The sequence below is a fragment of the Oryctolagus cuniculus genome, chromosome 4 (assembly GCF_964237555.1).
Source record: "Oryctolagus cuniculus chromosome 4, mOryCun1.1, whole genome shotgun sequence".
Taxonomy (NCBI): Eukaryota; Metazoa; Chordata; class Mammalia; order Lagomorpha; family Leporidae; genus Oryctolagus; species Oryctolagus cuniculus.
Window position 1 is genome coordinate 102,628,852 of NC_091435.1, and position 21,155 is coordinate 102,650,006.

Consider the following 21,155-nt stretch of genomic DNA (forward strand, 5'->3'; position numbering starts at 1 on the left):
GAGATTCTTCTCTCTGCTGTTTGACTCCCCAAATACCAGCCAGATACCTCCAACAGCTGTAGCAAGACCAAGCTAAAGCCAGGAGCCAGCACCTGGTGGCAAAGACCAAAGTACTTTTTTATTTATTTATTTATTTTATTTTTTGACAGGCAGAGTGGACAGTGAGAGAGAGAGACAGAGAGAAAGGTCTTCCTTTGCTGCTGGTTCACCCTCCAATGGCCGCTGCCGCCGGCGCACCGCGCTGATCTGATGGCAGGAGCCAGGTGCTTCTCCTGGTCTCCCATGGGGTGCAGGGCCCAAGCACCTGGGCCATCCTCCACTGCACTCCCTGGCCACAGCAGAGAGCTGGCCTGGAAGAGGGGTAGCCGGGAAAGAATCCAGCGCCCCGACCGGGACTAGAACCCGGTGTGCCGGCGCCGCAAGGCGGAGGATTAGCCTAGTGAGCCGGCGCCAGCCAAGACCAAAGTACTAGAATTATCACCAGCTGCCTCCAAGGGTGTGCAACAGTAGGAAGCTGGAATCAGGAATTCCAGCCGGGACTTGAACCCCCAGGCACTCCAAGAGGGAGTCTCATCCTAGGAATCTAAGCATTGTGCCAAATGCCCACCCTTTTTCTTGGAAATTCAGATGGAATTGGCCTGGCATGAAACTCAGGTGACTTGTAATCCACGAAGACTGGGAATCATTTGCTGGGTGGAGCAGGTCAAGGATATCCTCTTGCAAGGAAGGTAGAGCATAGTTAGGTGGGCCACTTATCTCCTGCAAAGCCAGAGAAGATCTAAGTATTGCCGGAAATTTTTCTCTGTCTCTCCATAATTGAGGAATGTAAGTTCTCTGACCTACAGAAAAATCTTCAACAAAAATTTTTCCATTCACTTTTGAGCTTACAGAGTTTTTGCAACATCATGTCTGACTTGCTTCAGCAGGAAGCAAGGCCTCAGCACTGAATTTCTGCTCTCTCACAGGCTACCAGCTCCTGATCAGCCACTGCTATTTGCTTTTTTTTTTTTTTTCTTTTTTTTTTTTTTTTTTTTTTGGACAGGCAGAGTTAGTGAGAGAGAGAGAGAGAACGGTCTTCCTTACGTTGGTTTACCCCCGGAATGGCTGCTATGGCTGGCGCTGCACCAATCTGAAGCCAGGAGCCAGGTGCTTCCTCCCGGTCTCCCATGCGGGTGCAGGGTCCAAGCCCTTGGGCCATCCTCCACTGCACTCCCGGGCCACCGCAGAGAGCTGGACAGGAAGAGGGGCAACCGGGACAGAATCTGGCACCCCGACTGGGACTAGAACCCAGTGGGTCAGCACCGCAGGCAGAGGATTAGCCAAGTGAGCCGTGGTACCGGCAGTACTACTTGCTCTTTGCCTACAAGGTCCACTCCAGGCCCCTAATTCCTTCCCAAATTGGAAGTGTACTTTATCTAACATTCGGTCCTTAGCCTCCCCATACACCCTGGCCTGCAGGGTCAGCTGTACCCACTGTTTCCTCATTTAGCTGCTCTACACTCTCCAATGCTAGTAGCCAGTTTCCGATTTGTGTAACCTGAGTGCCTGCTCACTTGAAGGATCCCAGCCCTCTGCTTTGCTGGTATCATCCTTTCCTCCAGTCTTGCCATAAAACAGCTTGAGTCCCCCTCCCTACTTATGACATTCCCCTCTCCTTGTTTCAGGAAAATAAATATTTAAATATTTACCTTTCAAAATATGGAGCCGGTCTCATTTCCTGCCCAGAGACCATCTGGCTATAACCTGTCTCCTCAGTGAACTTGACTCCAGTTCAACTTGATTCTGCCATAGTTTCTGCTTGCTTTTCTGCTTGTCATAAAACAATAGGACCATCCTTCCCTTTGGGGTAAAGCTGCTGGGATGTTGGCCTCAGAGGATGGGAGCACAGAGAACAAGTTTTTCAGCATTACATCACCCCTTAATTTCCCTATAAATTATTAACACAAGGATATTGTATAAAAACAAGGTATTGAAGATTGGGGATAATGGGAATATATCTACAACCAGAGCTGAATTTGATTCTTCTCAAAGCCCAAGGAATAGGGATTTTAAACTTGTTATAGGGGATTCCTCATGGACAAACCTGCAGTGTCCAGTCTGCTCTGTCTCTTGAGGTTCTCAGAGCAAACCCCTTCCACAGCCCTCACTGTGAAAACAACTCCCCTCCCCCCATCAGAGTTTGGACATTTTAGTTCATTGGATTTCAACATTTTACTTATGAGAGGGCTCTTCTAATGAAACTTATATATAACTCCTTGTTTTATTTGGAAAAAATTGCAAAGATTTTTATGGCCTTTTAATGTCAAAGCAATACTATTGTTGGATTTTCACATTGTTTTACAATATACAGTTCACCAGTGAGATGTTGAATAGTTCTGCTTGTTAGTTCAAAATTAGAAAGTCTTTATAGATTTTCTTCTTTAAATAATATTAATTTTAGTCCATATGATATGTGGCAAAGATTTATAATTTCCTCCATTCTCACCTTCTGCCATTTTTGAACAGCAAAATGATTAACAAAAGGCAAACCAATGACCTTAACTAACGTTCTTGGTAATCTCTCAAGGCAGAGCAAAGCGGCCATTGTTCTGATCAATGAGATATCAGTGGATGACATTGGGTAGAATTTTTAGGAAATCTCTTCGAAAGCAGCAGAGAGTCAGCTGACAAATATTTTTCCTTACTTTGTTTTTTTTTTTTCCTTCCTGGAAAGTAGATATGTGCCGGAGGTGGTACAGTGAGCTTGGGCTGATGAGGCAATAAACATACTCTAAGGATGGCTGAATGGAAGTGGAGCAGGAGCCTGGATTATACTGGAACCGAGGCTTCACCATCCCGGCCCTGAAATGCCTAGCTCCAGACATGTGACCTGAAGAAAATAAAAGTCTTATTTATCTGACCTTCTATTTTTCTTACAGCCAAATGAAATTTCTAACTTCTAATGATCAGGTAAATGGTAGCAGAAGATATAAAGGTTTTCAGCATCTTAAATCTTAAAAATTAGGGTACATCTACAGAACAGGGTTAAACATTGTGTTACACAGCCATCAGGTATTTGCAAACAGTATCTGAAATCAAATCATCTGTTGCGGAATTGATCAATCATTCAAAAACATGATTCAGTTGTTAATAAAGACAAAAACACAGATGCTACCCTCACCCTCTCCAATTATTCCAGTAAAATTAATTTGGACATAGATAGAAAGGAAGACAGGTCTGGCATTGTGACACAGCAGATTGAGCTGTGCCTGTGACACCAGCAGCCCTATGAACACTGGTTAAAGTACATGCTGTTCCACTTCTGATCCAACTCCCTACTAATGCACCTGAAAAAGCAGCAGAAGATGGCTCAAGTTCTTGGGCCTCTATCATCCACATGGGAGACCAGATGGAGTTCTAGGCTCCTGGCTTCAGCCTGGCTCAGCCCCAGTCATTGTGGCCATTTGCGGGGTGAACTAGCAGATGGAAGACCTCTCTCTCTGTAACTCAGCCTTTCAAATAAATTTTTTTAAAAAGGGAAAGGAAAGCAAAGAAGACATGCACTATGATTTTCTCCCTTTGGAAACTGACAAATACATAAAGCATTTTTGTTATTTTGTGTATATGGTTTACATGAAAAATTGTGTGCTCAGGAATATGAATGTAAGTAGTTTTGCTCACCCAAGCAAATGGATTTTCAGCTTAAATAATGGAAGCAGTAGGGATCTTTAAATTGTGGGATTGATTTGTAGAAATGATTTATTTCTTTAAATCATTGGTCAGAGTATCAGAATCCTAGAGTTGAAGAAGAGACAGTGTTTTGTGGATTCGCTGATGTATTGCTTAGTTTATTCTTTTCTCATCTCCATATTGCCAAGAAAGTCTCCACTCCTAATGCATACCCAAACTGTAGATATTTATAGAGACATTTTAATGCCATTGAGAATTCTCTTAGTGATCTTCAGAAAGTTCAGGGAAAATGTGTATCATCAAAAACTACATATGGATTTCAAAAATGTTCACCCTAAATAAACTTATCATTTAATTTCCCCTCATATAACAAGTTACCAGAAATTTCATGACTTAAAAGATACCCATTTATCACCTCTCACTTCCTATCGGTCGGAACTCTGGGAAAATCTGGGTTAGCTGCTCAAGGTGTCCATCGAGCCATGTGCTCATCACAAGCTTCTGATCCTCTTCAAACTTGCATACATCACTGGTGAAAGCCAGTTCTTGCAGGAGAGGGTTGAGGTGCTCATTTTCGTGCCAGGTGCTGGCCAGGGGGTTCTATCAACTCTTTGAGGTCACCCTCACTCAGGTCCCGGCCATATGCCCCCCATCTCGCACTACCTGGCAGTTTGCTTGTCCTCAAGCTAGAAGGAGAGCATTTCACTGACATTTCTCTTTCTTTTATAGAACTCATTTGATTGGGATGGGCCCACACAAGATCATCTCCCTTGTGATGAACTCAAGGTCAACTGATTAGAGTCTGTGGAATCATCAGCTATAATTTCATCATAGTCACCGCTCCCTCCCACACACCAGACAAGGGCAATTTACAATGTGTACACCAGTGGACAGAACACTGGGGACCATCTCACAATCCTTCCTATTACAACAACGGAGAGGATTTTGTGGCCTGAAGAAGTGGTTATAGGTGTTAACTTTGAATTCATAGTTCAGAACAGGGAGGCAGTGCCCAGATTCTTACCTAATTATCTAGAAATGCCATTGTCAGCACTGCACTGTCACCAGTGTTTTGAAATTAGGTATTCAACACTGTAGGGCAACTATTCCTTTAAACTAGGACAAAAAGAGAGGAACCGTTCCTAGTCTATTCTGTATACGTGCCACAAGCCGCGTGCTCTCCAACCTGCTCTCACCGAGCTGGCACCAGCCGTCGCCCCCTCATCCATTCTGCTCCATGGACTGGAGCTGGCAGCAACAGTGGCAACTCCCTCATTAAGGCTTGTTTTTCAGTGTGGCTCTGGGCTTTATTTATGAAAACTTAGCAATTTCCTCTCGCCTTCTCAATTACCCCATGAGCACCTAACAGCTCCTATTAAAACTGTTTCAGCTGAAACTAGCCAGAGTGAACCCTGTTATTTGCAAACAAGAACCTTGACCAACATAGTAACAAATGGTAGATGTGATGAGGAACAGAGATGCTTGCCTGACACAGCCAGGTTAAAGGCAGTGAGGATCCAAACCATGACAGCAGGGAAGAAAGACTTTATCTTAAATTATCACTTGGAAGGAGGGGCCCATCCAAGGCAAGTCTTTCAGAGACCGAGTCCTTGCAGTTACGTGAGAGGAGGTGGGTATGTGGGAGAAATGCCTACAGATCAGGCTGGATGCTTCTGATTGTTATGGGAACGAAAAGACCGTGGGGTAGTTAATTTTATCTGTCAATGTAGCTAACTATAGGACTCAGATATTTCATCAAATTCTAGTCTGGACATTAATGTGAAGGTGTTTTTAGGTGAGATTATCATTTAAAATAATAGAATAAAACAGATTACCATGCAAAATATGACTGAGCTCCATCCAAGCACCATTTTTGGTTTTTTTTTTTTTCTCTTCTCTCATTTACGAGCTACTCTTTGGCCCACTCATGCTACATAAATTCTGTTCCTATTTGCACACAACACCAGTCTCTGCTTAGAATTTCTATCTCTGTTGGAGGCAAGAACCTGGATTAAAAATTAACATATTAATTGCCTGCATCACAGCTACCAACTTCAGCTTCCTGGTGTCCCTGTCCCTCCTGTTCCTGCTTGAGTCAGGCCCAATCCTGGCCATTGCAGGTATTTGGCGAGTAAACCAGCAAATGGGAGCCCTCACACTTGCGCACTCTCTCTCGCTCTCTCTCTCTCTCCTTCTCTCTCTCTCCCTGTCACATATAACCCTAACTAAGATAGGCTTAATGTTTGACTATGACCTTGATCAAGTTATGGTCATAGAACTAGGAGATATGCTCTAAAAAGAATGCCTTACCTTACGTGGCCACAGGGCTGTTGAAACTGAAATTATAAACCCAGTGTTATCCTATGGATTATCCAGTTACATCATCGGCTGGTTTCATAGCCCCATCACTTCCCTTCCACAAAAATGGAAGTATTGTTTAGGGATGAGTAGCACCCCACTGCCATCCCTAACAATTAGGATGAGACACCTGGGAAGGGCTGATGATTCACAGCACTCCAACTCCCAGGTGCTGGGGAGCCTTCCCAGGCCAGCTGTAGCACCCGTTGATCTGATGAGGCTGTCCCTGCCTTTCTTCAGTTCCCTATAGGGGTAGTCCCCATGTAAGGGAAATAGCCTTTTCCTCTTGCCTGCAGGCCTTTGATAAAGTCAAACCAGGGTAGAGAGAGGTTGCAAACATGTACATGTATACACACATACAAGCAAGAATTTGTGTAGGAATGACACCTTTAAAGGTGCTTATAGAAAATAGGATTTTCTGGGGGGCGCTGTGGTGTAGTGGGTAAAGCTGCAGCCTGCAGGGCCTGCATCCTGTACAGGCATGGGTTTGAGAGCTGGCTGCTCCACTTCCGATCCAGCTCTCTGCTGTGGCCTGGGAAAGCAGTAGAGGATGGCCCAAATGCTTGAGCCCTTGTGCCCAGGTGGGAGACCTGGAAGAAGCTCCTGGCTCCTGGCTTTGGATCAGCCCAGCTCTAGCTGTTGTGGCCATTTGGGGAGTGAACCAGTGGATGGAAGACCTCTCTCTCTGCCTCTGCCTCTGTTACTCTGCCTTTCAAATAAATAAATAAATCTTTATTATTATTATTATTATTTGACAGGTAGGGTTATAGACAGTGAGAGAGAGAGAGAGAAAGGTCTTCCTTACGTTGGTTCACCACCCAAATGGCCGCTACGGCCGGCGCTGCGCCAATCCGAAGCCAGGAGCCAGGTGCTTCTTCCTGGTCTCCCATGCGGGTGCACTGCCCTCCCAGGCCACAGCAGAGAGCTGGACTGGAAGAGGAGCAACCGGGACTAGAACCGGCGCCCATATGGGATGCTGGCGCCACAGGCAGAGGATTAACCAAGTGAGCCACGGCGCTGGCCCCAAATAAATAAATCTTAAAAAAATATATATAGGATTTTCCAATGATGGATGAACAACGTCTCCCATTACATACACTCATTTATAGTCCTTCCATCAAGAGTTAATGTCTCTTGTTACTTTCTCTTGAATCCTAGTGGGCTTATGACTGGCAGAAGTAAGGCTATGTGACTTTCAGGTTAGGTTATAAAAGGCAGTAGTTCAGGGCCAGTGCTGTGGCACAGCAGTTAAGCTGACACTTGCAGCACCAGCATCCCATTTGGGTGCGGGTTTTAGTCCCAGATGCTCCACTTCTTATCCAACTCCCAGCTAATGGCCTGGGAAAGTAGCAGAGGATGGCCAAAGTGCTTCATGCAGGAAACCTGGGAGAAGCTCCTGACTCCTGGCTACTGTGGGCATCTGAGGAGTGAACCAGCATATGGAAGACCTCTCTCTATCGCACCCTCTCTCTTTCTCTGTAACGCTGCATTTAAATAAATAAATAAATCTTTAAAAAATAAAAAGGCAATAATTTCCTCTCACTGTATTTGGGATGACCCCCCCCCCCCCTTGAAATTCAACCACCATGCTCTAACGAAGCCCAAGCTGAGGGCAGTGTTATGGCATAGTGGGTACAGCTACTGCCTGTCTCAAGAGGCTTCCATAGCCTTGGCAGCTCATGACAAGAGCCTCGGGTGATTACTGACGTCATAAATAAGAATGTCAATTGTTAAATCAACAACAGGAGTCACTGTGCACTTTCTCCCCATGTAGGATCTCTGTCCTTAATGTGTTGTACTATGAGAATTAATGGTAAAATAGTTTTCAAGGGCCGGCGCCGAGGCTAACTTGGTTAATCCTCCGCCTGCGGTGCTGGCATCCCATATGGGTGCCGGGTCCTAGTCCTGGTTGCTCCTCTTCTAGTCCAGCTCTCTGCTGTGGCCCGGGAGGGCAGTGGAGGATGGCCCAAGTGCTTGGGCGCCTACACCCGCATGGGAGACCAGGAAGAAGCACCTGGCTCCTGGCTTCGGATCGGCACAGCGCCGACCGTAGCGGCCATTTGGGGAATGAACCAACGGAAGGAAGACCTTTCTCTCTGTCTCTCTCTCTCACTGTCTATAACTCTATCTGTCAAATAAATAAATTTTTTAAAAAATAGTCTTCAAACAATACTTTATACTTTGTGTGTCTGTGTGGGTGTAAACTGTTGAAATCTTTACTTGGTATATACTAAGTTGATCTTCTGTATATAAAGATAATTAAAAACGAATCTTAATGAACAATGGGATGGGAGAGGGAGTTGGAGATGGGATGGTCTGTGGGTGGGAGGTTGGTTATGGGGGGGGGGGGGACACTATAATCCAAAAGTTGTACTTGCAATATTTATATTTATTGGGGGGAAGCCATTGTAATCCATTAACCGTACTTTGAAAATTTATATTTACTAAATAAAAAATAAAAAAAAATTAAATAGAAGTTTTCTAAAAAATAATTTGTTAAAAAATAAAAATAAAAATAAAGCTACTGCCTGTGATGCCAGCATCCCATAAGGGCGCTGGTTCAAGACCTGGCTGCTCCACTTCCAATAAAACTTCCTGCTAATGCGCCTGGGAAAGCAGCAGAGGATGACTTAGTGCTTGGCCCCTGCACCCATACAGAAGACCCAGAGGAGGCTCCAGGCTCCAGGCTCCAGGCTCCAGGCTCCAGGCTCCAGGCTCCATGCTTTAGCCTGGCCCAACTCTGGCTGTTATGTCCATTTGGGGAGTGAACCAGTAGATGGAAGATCTGTCTCTCCCTCCCTCTCTCTCTCTCTCTCTCTCTCTCTCTGTAAACTATGCATTTCAAATAAATATATCTTAAAAAACAGAGTCCAAACTATCATTTAAAGAGGCCACGGGTAGTACTCCTAGGCCAAAGCCTCAGCTGAACACCCAGTATCAGTCTCAACAGGTGAGTGGTCAGGCCCTCACTCAGCACCCCATCCACCCCAGCTTTCAAGTATTCCCAACTGAGGCCTCAGACACCACAAAACAAAGAGAAGCCATCTGCACTATACCCTCTCTGAATTCCTGACTGTAGGACTCCATGAGCATAACATTTTTTGGTACTTTTTTTTTTTTTTTTTTTGACAGGCAGAGTTAGACAGTGAGAGAGAGAGAGAGAGAGACAGAGAGAAAGGTCTTCCCTCCGTTGGTTCACCCCCCAAATGGCCGCTACAGCCAGCGCACTGCACGGATCCAAAGGCAGGAGCCAGGTGCTTCTCCTGGCCTCCCATGCAGGTGCAGGGCCCAAGGACTTGGGCCATCCTCCACTGCCTTCCCAGGCCACAGCAGAGAGCTGGACTGGAAGAGGAGCAACTGGGACAGAACTGGCCCAACCGGGACTAGAACCCAGGATGCTGGCGCCGCAGGCGGAGGATAAGCCAAGTGAGATGCAGCGCCGGCCTTTTTGTTACATTTTATTTTATTTTTCTGCACCAAAATAAACTTGTCATTTTTCAAAAATGATTTTTAAAAATTTTAACCGACATATAAAAGATTACATATTAATAGAGCACCATGTAATGTTTCAATACAAGTATACCTTGTGTAGTGTTCAATTAAGCATTTTTATATCTTTAAAAATTTAACAATTTAATCCTTTATTGTTTAAAGAGAAATATACCGCATGTTATCTTGGGTCTCCCTATGTAGTAGAACATCAGAACATCTTACTCTTTTTTATTTTTAAAGATTTATTTATTTGAAAGTCAGAGTTACACAGAGAGAGAAGGAGAGGCAGAGAGAGAGAGAGAGAGAGAGGTCTTCCATCTGCTGGTTCACTCCCCAGATGACCGCAATAGCTGGAGCTGTGCCAATTCGAAGCTAAGAGCCAGGAGCTTCCTCCGTGTCTTCCCTCACAAGTGCAGGGGACCAAAGACTTGGGCCATCTTCTACTGCTTTCTCAGGCCATAACAGAGAGCTGGATCAGAAGTGGAGCAGCCAGGACTCAAACAAGTGCCCATATGGGATGCCGGCACTGCAGGCAGCTGCTTCACTCACTATGCCACAGCGCCGGCCCTGAACATCTTCCTCTTATCTAACCATAACTTAGCACCAACAAGAATTTTTTTCAATGGCACTTAGTTTGAGGTAGCTGTTTACACAACATTAGTAGTTGAAACACCACTTAGGGAAGTAAAAGAAGAATATAAATTTAGGTTGGTCTGTTATTGATATGAATATATTTATTAGAGATTCCAGATTCAATCCGCTAGGTCATGAAGTTAAAATTTACAGTTTTTCTTAATTAGTTCACAGAAATCTAGATTCAGTGGTAGTCTTCACTAAATAAAGATTTTTTTTAAAAAGTTGTTATGTAGCAATACACAGGTTTTGGATAAAATAAAATGTTGATGAATATTTATATTTGTAAACCAAACACATACAGATACATACACTCACACACACACACATTGGTAAGTGATGAACCAACATCTTTGAAAAATACTCTTTGTTTGGGCAAGAGACTCTGCCATGAAAATGGGCTCTCTGATGAGCAGATTTTTGATTGGCAAAGGTTGAATAGAAGTTCCTAACTTCATGAGACAAGATGGACATAAGTATGGTAATAGGCAATAGGCAGATACAATAATCTTTATGATTTATAAGAAAGCGATTTTTGGGGTCGGCGCTGTGGCACAGTGGATTAATGCCCTGGCCTGAAACGCCGCATCCCATATGGGTGCCGGTTCGAGACCCGGCTGCTCCACTTCCAATCCAGCTCTCTGCTGTGGCCTGGGAAAGCAGTAGAAGATGGTCCAAGTCCTTGGGCCCCTGCACTGGCGTGGGAGACCCAGAGGAAGCTCCTGGCTCCTGGATTCGGATCGGCGCAGCTCTGGCAGTTGTGGCCATTTGGGGAGTGAACCAATGATAGAAGACGTCTCTCTCTCTCTCTTTCTCTCTCTCTCTCTCTCTCTGTGTAACTCTGACTTTCAAATAAATAAATAAATCTTTTTTAAAAAAGCAATTTTTGACAGGAACAATTTATCATGGAATTGCCAGTACAAAAATATACATGCTGAAACCATTGTTGTGGTGTAGTGGATTAAGCCGCTACCTGTGACATCAGCATCCCGTATGGGCATCAGTTCAACACCTGGCTGCTCCACTTCCAATCCAGCTCTCTGCTAATGTGCCTGGGAAAGCAGAGGAAGATTGCCCAAGTGTTTGAGCCTCTGCACCCACATTGGAGACCTGGCACAGCCCTGGCCATTGGGGCCATTTGGGGTATGAACCAGCGGATGAAATATCTCTCTCTCTCTAACTCTGCCTTTCAAATAATTAAAAGATAAATCTTTTTAAAATATTAAATATAAATGGGGAGAGGGCCAACCCATAAGTAAACGATAACAAAATATTAACAATCTCTAGTTAATGAAAAGTGATCCCAGTTAAATATAAGAGTGGGAATAAGAGAGGGAGGAGATGTACAGTTCGGCACATGCTCAATCGGACTTACCCCTAATGGTAGAGTTAGAAACATGCCAGGGGATTCCAATTCAATCCCATCAAGGTGGCATGTACCAGCGCCAGGTATTTCAGGCATGGAAAGCCAAGACACTGTGGCAAAAAAAAAAAAAAGAAAAAAGAAAGATCTCTGTGAGTGAGATCCCAGTGGAAAGAACGGGCCATCAAAGAAGGAGGTACCTTTCTCTGAAGGGAGGAGAGAACTTCCACTTTGACTATGGCCTTGTCTAAATAAGATCAGAGTTGGCAAACTCAAGAGGCTTCCATAGTCTTGGCAGCTCATGACAAGAGCCTCAGGTGATTACCGACACCATAAATAAGAGTGTGAATTGTTAAATCAACAACAGGAGTCACTGTGCACTTACTCCTCATGTGGGATCTCTGTCCTTAATGTGTTGTACAATGTGAATTAATGCTATAACTAGTACTCAAACAGTACTTTACACTTTGTGTTTCTGTGTGGGTGCAAACTGTTGAAATATTTACTTAGTATATACTAAATTGATCTTCTGTACCTAAAGATAACTGAAAATGAATCTTGATGTGAATGGGATGGGAGAAGGAGTGGGAGATGGGAGGGTTGCGGGTGGGAGGGAGGTTATGGGGGGGGGGGAAGCCACTGTAATCCAAAAGTTGTACTTTGGAAATTTATATTTATTAAATAAAAGTTTTAAAAAAATCTCTAGTTAAGGACAAAGGTGTGAAATTATCTGCCATGTCAGATAGTCAAAATCCAACCACAGACAACCAGACTTGAGTCCACTCACAGACCAAGAAGCCCATCCATGAAGAAGGAATCCCAGATATGCCTTGAGAAAGGCCCTGTGATAACATCACTTGTACATATGGATAAGTCTTTAATCTGGTCTTCTCCAATGGCCATTTTGGAAGGATGACTAATCACTATCAGAGGAAGGAAAATATTTTTGGGGACGACGGAACATTAGCTCTGAGCTACAGTTAATCCCTGAGAACCTAGATTTCTACTTTGCTCCACTGGCCAGAATGGGAGCTAATGGGGGCCAGGTGATGTGGATTTTGAAGGCATAGTCAGTGTTAGAGTGGGTTCCACAGTTCCACACAACCATCTTGTTGGGGCCGGCACTGCGGCTCAGTGGGCAAAGCTGCCACCTGCAATGCCGGCATCCCATTACAGGCACTGATTCAAGTCCTAGCAGCTCCGCTTCCAATCCAGCTCCTGCTAATGGCCTGTGAAAAGCAGCAGAAGATGGCCCAAGTGTTTGGGATCCTGTCACCCATGTAGGAGACCCTGCTAAAGCTCCAGGTGATTGGAGAGAGAACTGGCAGATAGAAGATTGCTCTTTCTTTGTGTAACTGCCTTTCAAAGTAAATAAAAATAAATCTTTAAAAAAAATCTTGTTGATATTTTCCCAATTTTCCAAATGGCATTGGAAGAGATAAATTCAGCAACTTGCAAAATCCCTGCTTGACCCCTGACCTTCAAGCTAAGTGATTTTCTGGTAGTGGCTGGCACTGTGGTGCAGCAGGTTAAGCTGCTGATTCTAAGGCTGGAATCCCATATCAGAGCACAGGCTCAAATCCCAGTTGCTCTGCTTCTAATCCAGCGGCCTGCTAATGCACTTGGGAGGCAGCAGATGATGGCCCTGCCATTCACGTGGGAGATCCAAATGAAATTCTGGGCTCCTGGTTGCAGCCTGACCCAGCCCTAGCCGTTGCAGTCATTTGAGGAGTGAACCAGCAGATGGAAGGTCTCCCCTCCCCCCTCTTTCAAATAAATAATAACAAATGTTGTTATGGTACAAACGACCCAATGTAAGTCTCTAGAGCTACCATATCTCCCCAGCTGAAAATCACATCACACTCATGAAGACTGCTGTCACAATTAAAGACTCGAAACATGAATAGCTGGTAACTGCTGTCATAGCCTCCTTGAACTGACCTGTCTGGTCTTTACATAAGACGGATGGGTTTTGCAGAATGATGACGGATTACTTTGGGTTAATCAAGTTGTCCCAATAGGCATACATCAAACATCACATCTCAAAAGTGTTGTCCTTAAAATTGGGAAAACCAGTCGAGCCCTGAAACCAGAATGTAGTTGTGGATCTGACTAAAACTGTCTGAATAAACAGAGAATACTACATGTAGTTTGCCTTCACCTGGCACAGACACACATACTTTTACTGGCTTCACTGCCTAAAAGCAACATGAATTCTCTAACTAATTTGGTCACAAAACATTGTAGTGGCTTATAAACTGATGCTATTGTGCTAATATGCATGTGTATAGAGAGAATATGTATCCTAGACACTTTACATACCGAAGGCAAAGATATATGAAAAATACCAAGGGACAGGCATTGAGTACAGCATGTCACGCTTCCACTTTCGGTGCCAGCATCTCACATCAGAGTGGTGGTTGGAGTCCCGGCTGCTCCACTTCAGGTTCTGCTAACACACCTGGGAAGCAGCAGAAGTTGGCCCATCCGTTTGGGAGACCAAGATGGAGTTCTGAGCTCCTGGCTTTGGCCAGCCTAGCCCTGGCTGTTGTGGGCATTTTAAGGAATGAACAAGCAAAGATCTCTCTCCCTTTCTCTCTGTCACTCTGCCTTTCAAATAAATATTTCAAAGAAAGAAACTTCAGTAAAATTTCTGAAAGACCAGTGGTTCAGGCTTCTCAAAATGCTCCCCACAACATAATAGAAAAATAATGCACTGTGCACTCCGGGGCACCAAGAAGGGGAACAGTGCTTGCCCAGTGTTTTTGAGAAAACATATGTGACATTCAGCTATGCCTCTCTAATAATGTAACAAGTCATCTGAAAATCTTCCAGCTTTGTGTGTGACACAAGCGACAGATGACTCTCTAATAGAATAATGCTGCAGGGCAGGTCCTTGAACTTCAAAGTACAGCATCCTTCCAGCAAGTAACTACGGCCTTCTCTTTAGAGAAACCCCTGCTTTGCTTGGACCCTGGTAAAGTTTAAATAGTCTACCATGTGACTATGAAAATTAATCTGCCTACCCTGAACTATGTGTTATCTAATGTACTGAGCTACATAGTCATTATTTCTTATAGCATTCCATCACCCTTTGGAAATTGTTTCTTTTTGAACAGGCTCAAGTAGGTTCCAAAACCCCAAGTTGCAAGAGCAAGCAGCTCCTACTTCTAGTGCATCTATTCTGGCCATTAAGAGATTCCTATGATCAGCATTCCAGCTTCATTTACTGCTGGCTCCACTGGACATAGCAATACTAAGAAGCATCCTACAGGAACCCTTGCAAAATAGAAATACTTTGCTTTGCTCCAGTTACATAGCAGTATTTATCTTTGTCCTTGTAATGTCTCAGTTACCCTTGTGAAGAAACGGACTGACTAGGGCCATGCTGTGGTGCAGTGGGTTAAGATGCCACTTCTAACACCTGCATCCCATATCAGAGTGCACATAGATGTCCTGGCTGCCCTGATTCTGATCCAGCTCCCTGCTAAAGCTCTTGGGAAGGAAGTGGAAGATGGCCCAAGTACTTGTGTCCTTGCTATCTATGTGGGAGACCCGGATGGAGTTCCAGGCTCCTGGCATCGGCCTGGCACAGTCCTGATCATTTACGCCATTTGGAAAATGAAACAATGGCAAGCAGACATCTCTCTCTCTCTTTCTCTCTCCCCCCACATTTTCTCTCCCTCCCACTTTCTCTCTATAGCTCTTCCTTTCAAGTAAATAAATAAAAATAAATATTTTTAAATATTGATTTATTTATTTGAAAGGCAGAGTTACGAGAGAGAGAGGGAGAGACAGAGTCCGTCCATCTTCTGCTTTCCCAGCCACATTAGCAGGGAGCTAAATCAGAAGTGGAGCAGTCTGGACTTGAACCAGTGCGGCCCATATGTGACGCCAACTTTGCAAGGGGAGCCTTAACCCACTGTGCCACAATACTGGCCCCAAAATAAATCTGAAAAAAGGAAGTGGAACTGACTCCAGCAGCATGACAAGCTCACTGTGAGTGACCTGATGGGCAGTGTAAAAAATGATCCACAGTGGATAGCACCTCAGATTGCGCACTGTGTGACCCACTTATCTGTGAAGAGTAGAGCCATATGTCCACATTAATTTATGGGCCATAGCTAATAATTTCTCCAGTTTGGAAGATTGGCAACAAAGAGCATTGGAACAAAAACCTCTCAGCTTCAGTCTAGAGTTTCAGAATATGTATGTCTCATGTGAATAAAAGACTGATACGGGAAGGTTTTCACAAGAGGTTGGGCAAAAAGATTGGCCTTGGGGATATGTTCACTGCTTTCCGTAGTCACCCCAGTCACTACTGAATAGTCTCATACAGAAAGGTACAGAATGTTTCAGCACAGGCTTCCTCTATGCCCAATGCCCCGTTTGAAAGCAGCAGTAGGGGCTTGCGCTGTGGCGTAGCGGGTGAAACCGCTGCCTGCAATGCCAGCATCCCATATGGGTGCCAGTTCAAGTCCTGGCTGCTCCATTTCCAATCCAGCTCTCTGCTATGGCCTGGGGAAGCAGTAGAAGATGGCCCAAGTCCTTGGGCCTCTGCACCCACGTGGGAGACCCGGAGGAGGCTCCTGGCTCCTGGCTTCAGATGGGTGCTGCTCCGGCAGTTGTGGCCAATTGGGGAGTGAATCATCAGCAGATGGAAGACTCTCTCTATCTCTCTCTCCCTGCCTCTCCTTCTCTCTCTGTGTAACTCTTTCAAATAAATAAATAAATTTTTAAAAATAAAAAAAGAAAGAAAGCAGCAGTGGACAAACATGAGCCCTATCATGTGCTACCATACCCCCCCAAAAGAATAACAAGCCATCTGATGGTAGATTAATCACATAGAGCCTCATTCAATAAGCAAGCGTTGGAATCAGTCCTTTCTAAAATTGATAGATTCTTGACATGCATTTGTCTCTTGGTCATCAAGCTTCTGCCAGCAACACCATCTGTGGACTTAGCAAGTGCTTTATTCACTGTAATTCATATAATATTGCTTTTGACCACAGATCTTATTTTATAGCAAAATGATTAGGACATTGGACTGATGCATTTAGGATGCATTAAGATTTCTAACCAGAAGCAGTTGGCTTTATAAATCTTCAGTGACTTGTTGAAAATTTGGTTATTTCTTGCTTTTTGAGAGACAGAATTCCTGTCCACTGCTAAACTTCCCCCGAAATGACCTCAATGGCCCTCAGTGGGGGTGGAAGCCAGCAGCCAGGAACTTCGTCCAAGTCTCCCACATGCATGGCAGGAGCCCAATTCTTGAGCCATCACCACTGCCTCCAAGGTCTGCATTAGCAGGAAGCAGGATTTAGGAGCCAAAGTCACACATCAAACCCAGGTACTCCAACGTGGGACATGGATGTCTTAACCACCAAGCTAAACACTTGCCCCAAAGGTACCTGTGTTGGTGCCTGTTAGGAGACATTTACAAAGTTGAGATGTTATCCTACCAGATACTATATATGCTATAAAATAGCGACAAAGATGTGGTTTTTTTTTTCTTCCTTAGCCAGAAAACATGAGCTAGAAATCAAGAAGTGAAAATAGGAGTGGCCCTTCTCACTATTTCCTCCAGGGCTCACTAAAAATTTTTTACTTCGCACCCTTTCATCCATAATGTAGACACAGAAGAGTATTTCTCTGACACCAGGGTTCCCATAGGGTGCTGTTTAGTTTTACCAAGTTCCATTTGTAAATGATGGACAACTTGAGCTCCCACAAAAAGCAGGACTATCAGAAGTTCAAATTACAAGGAATGAACATTTGAATTGCTCCACACTAGCTAACGAACCTCTGTTAAACGAGTCCATACTGATCTGAAGATAAAAGTAAAATGAAATAGTTAGTTAATGAAGAAAGTTATAAACAGTCAATATATGGGGTCGGTGCTGTGGTACAGCAGATTAACGCCCTGGCCTGAAGCGCCAGCATCCCAGATGGCCTCCAGTTCAAGACCTGGCTGTTCCACTTCGCATCCAGCTCTCTGCTATGGCCTGGGAAAGCAGTAGAAGATGGCCCAAGTCCTTGGGCCCCTGCACCCACGTGGGAGACACGGAAGAAGCTCCTGGCTCCTGGCTTCAGATCGGCACAGCTCTAGCCGTTACTGGCAATTGGAGAGTGAACCAATTTCTCTCTCTCTCTCTGCCTCTCTTCTCTCTGAGTAACTCTGACTTTCAAATAATAAATAAATCTTTGAAAAAAATAAAAAAGTCAATAAATATCATTTGCAGAAAATACAACTGATTATATACTTTACCTTTGCTTTTTTAATATATTTATTTATTTATTTTTTGACAAGCAGAGTGGACAGTGAGAGAGAGAGACAGAGAGGAAAGTCTTCCTTTTCCGTTGGTTCACTCCCCAGTGGCCGCAGCGGCCAGCGCTGCGCCGATCCGAAGCCAGGAGCCAGGCGCCTCTCCTGGTCTCCCATGCGGGTGCAGGGGCCAAGCACTTGGGCCATCCTCCACTGCACTCCCAGGCCACAGCAGAGGGATGGACTGGAAGAGGAGCAACTGGGACAGAACCGGCACCCGGACTGGGACTAGAACCCCGGGGTGCCGGCACTGCAGGCGGACCATTAGCCTAGTGAGCCTCGGCACCAGCCTTACCTTTGCTTTTTAAAATACATGTCTACGGTGTTTACTTTGCAATTAAGCCCACATATTACAAAACATCAAGGTAGAACTGAGGAAACACAAGCATCACCATAAATTAGGCCTAGAGAAGATTTTACTAGAAGTCTCCTTGCTTGGGGGGAGGGAGAGGTTTTTGTTTGTTTGTTTGCTTTTGTTGCTGTTGTTTTGGTTTGTATGAGATATTTTCACCTTGTAGACGGGAACAAAGCTTACACTGCTATGTTTGTTTTGAGTTAGGAAAATAGATGTATGTCCTGGCAGAGTGGACTGTAGCAGGCACCTTTCTTTTGTGATTACGCAAGGATTTTTTAAAGCTCTTCCCACTTTCAACTGTGTCTAACTTTGTTTTACTTTCCCCCAGTGGAATCCCAAAAGCCACATTTTTACAGACTCTTTTTACAAATACAGCAGGTAGTTACCTGGTTTCTGCTACGTGGGAAAATGGGGTTGGCAGATTTTCTGATGATGAGGATGGCGTCAAAGGCAGAGGCAGTGAGAGAGGCTTCCTTTCTAATCCAGCGCTGAATCACATCGTAGAGTCAGTGGCAATGAATGATTGCGGCTTCCTCCCCAGGCCGGACCTGTGGAGCGGTTCTTGAGTCAGTGATGCTGACAAACGGCCCCCTCATTCATCCAGGTCTGTGGTGTGCTGCAAGGTGCTGTTCCTAGAGCTTCATCTGTTTCTCCAGCTCTCTCATAACCCTGTTAGGGCTCATACAGTTCATCATTTGAACTAAAACGCATTTGAGAGTGAAAGAGACACAATCCATAATTTCAAGGGTAAAACAAGGCTGTCCTGAACAGATGGGACATGCAATAACACCAAGACTGTGGTTTTCTTAACACCTTTTGCTGCTTAAATTAGTCTGAGTGGACTGATCTGTTTTTAGCTAAGAATCCTAATCAAAATACCTTACAATGTATAGAGTTGTAAAATTATTTAAAAATGTAAGTGGATCCTGTGGACTCTATTGTGCCTATAACATGAGGAAGTGTTCTATGCATTTATTTTAAAAATACGAGCCAATTCAATGTCATAGAATCTATGACAGCATATCATTATTAGTTGATTAAAGTTGCCATATGCTGGTTGTTGAACGTTGTATATTGTTAATAAAGCTGGGAAATGGAAACAAAGCACCTCATCATGTTTTTATCAATAGTGATTCGCTGACACATAGGTGAGTTGAGGTTAGCAAATAAAATATTACTACCAAAAATATATAAGAAGTCTATATGTTGGTATCAATTACAATTGTCACCATCTAATTTCTATACTGTCAATATAAGTTGTTATTCTATGCTGTAGATATATAGCTGTATATATATTGTCCTATGCTATAAATATAAATATTTAATGTCAGAAATCCAAGAAGTCAAGTATCAGCCTTATTCATCATTCCAAGTCTTCATTCATACACTAGGGAACACTTGCTGGCATTTCATTGACTCATTCAACAAGCAATATGGGCCATGTGGTAGAAGCTGAGAATAATATACAGAAAATAGACAATATCCTCAGGATGTGATGGGGAGTTTGGTAGTCTCAGAAAAGAGATATAGTCATCAAATTATAATGCAAATACACATAACTACAAACTGTAACGAATGGCCATGAAGAAAACGCCGTGGTGGTCTGGGACTAGATTACGTAGGGAGTCAGGGCGGGTCTTTTTGAAGAAGTGGATTTGGAAAGGAGGCCTGAAAATGACTAAGCAATAACAAAGCGTGGGAGCACGTGGACCAGGTCACTCTAGGCAGAGGAAAGCATGTAACAGTCTGTGAAGCAAAACTGGGCATGGATTTCTGTTCCAGGCCCTGAAAGGAGACTGCCATGGGAGCTGGCAGCCGAGGAGAGTGAGGCCAGAGACAGCTGCCACCACCACAGGGCACTGGGGTAAAACAGGAAGAAGCCTTGCCCGGGTTCTCACCCTGATTTGGAGGGATTGAGCAGGTCAGCCGTGACATTAAACACAATACCAGGACAGAATTAGGTTCTGAGATGAGAATTAGCACAGGAATTCCACTCAAGGGAGTACAAAGCAGGCAAAGACCAAGCAAAATCCTTGTGGGAAAGACAAAAATTAGGAGTTCAGATACCAAAAGCATCAAAACCAAACACAAACATGAAGTTTAGGGCAAGATGTCAGGCTGGACACATGGATCTACCCATCCTGTTTCTCCCAGAGCCCTGTAACCATCACCAAAAATACATTTTTAAATTTCCCCTTAGAATAACTATGCAAAAATTAAAAAAAAAAAAAAAAAAACAGAAAAACTGCACTGTCATCTGACCAGAAATTTGAGGAAGAAACAATGTGATACAAAATTGAAGGGAAGTGACCGATAAATAAAAAGAAACCAAAAAAAAAAAAACAAACAAACAAACAAAAAAAACACCTCACCCAGCCTAACCGACAAACAGAAGATCATTTCAATGAATTTGCATATTATAAGCAAGAATTATTTACAACTAACAATTACTCTTGAAATGGGATTTATTTTCACTGTACTCTTGGAGATTTTAAATGTGGTGCCCTATGCGTGTATGGCATTGGAAATAGCTTCAGGAGGCCTGGGACTGGGGCGGGGTGGGGGTGGGGGGTTAGTGCACCTGGACAAACAGCCCCGGGCAATTGATCTCCAGTTCACCTCTTCTTACAGTAAGCATTCGGGAATGTGCTGGGTGGTCACGAGTTGCTTTGCATCTGGTGAACATTAGAAACATAACAAACGTCTGCAGAACAGTGAAAAATGATCAAGGAGTAAAAACCTCTGAGAGCATGGGAAAAAGAGCTCTGAAAGACTAACAGTTCTCTCCTTCAATAGGTTGTGGCCACCAACAGCAAGACACCTTTGCAGGAGATGACAGCCAGGTAACTTTCCACTCCAGCAGGGAGTTTGCTGCTGTGCCTTGTGCCCCATATAGCTGTCTAGATGAAGCAATTTTATGCTTTTGCACTTCTATTCAAGGTATCTGTGTTATCGCTGGA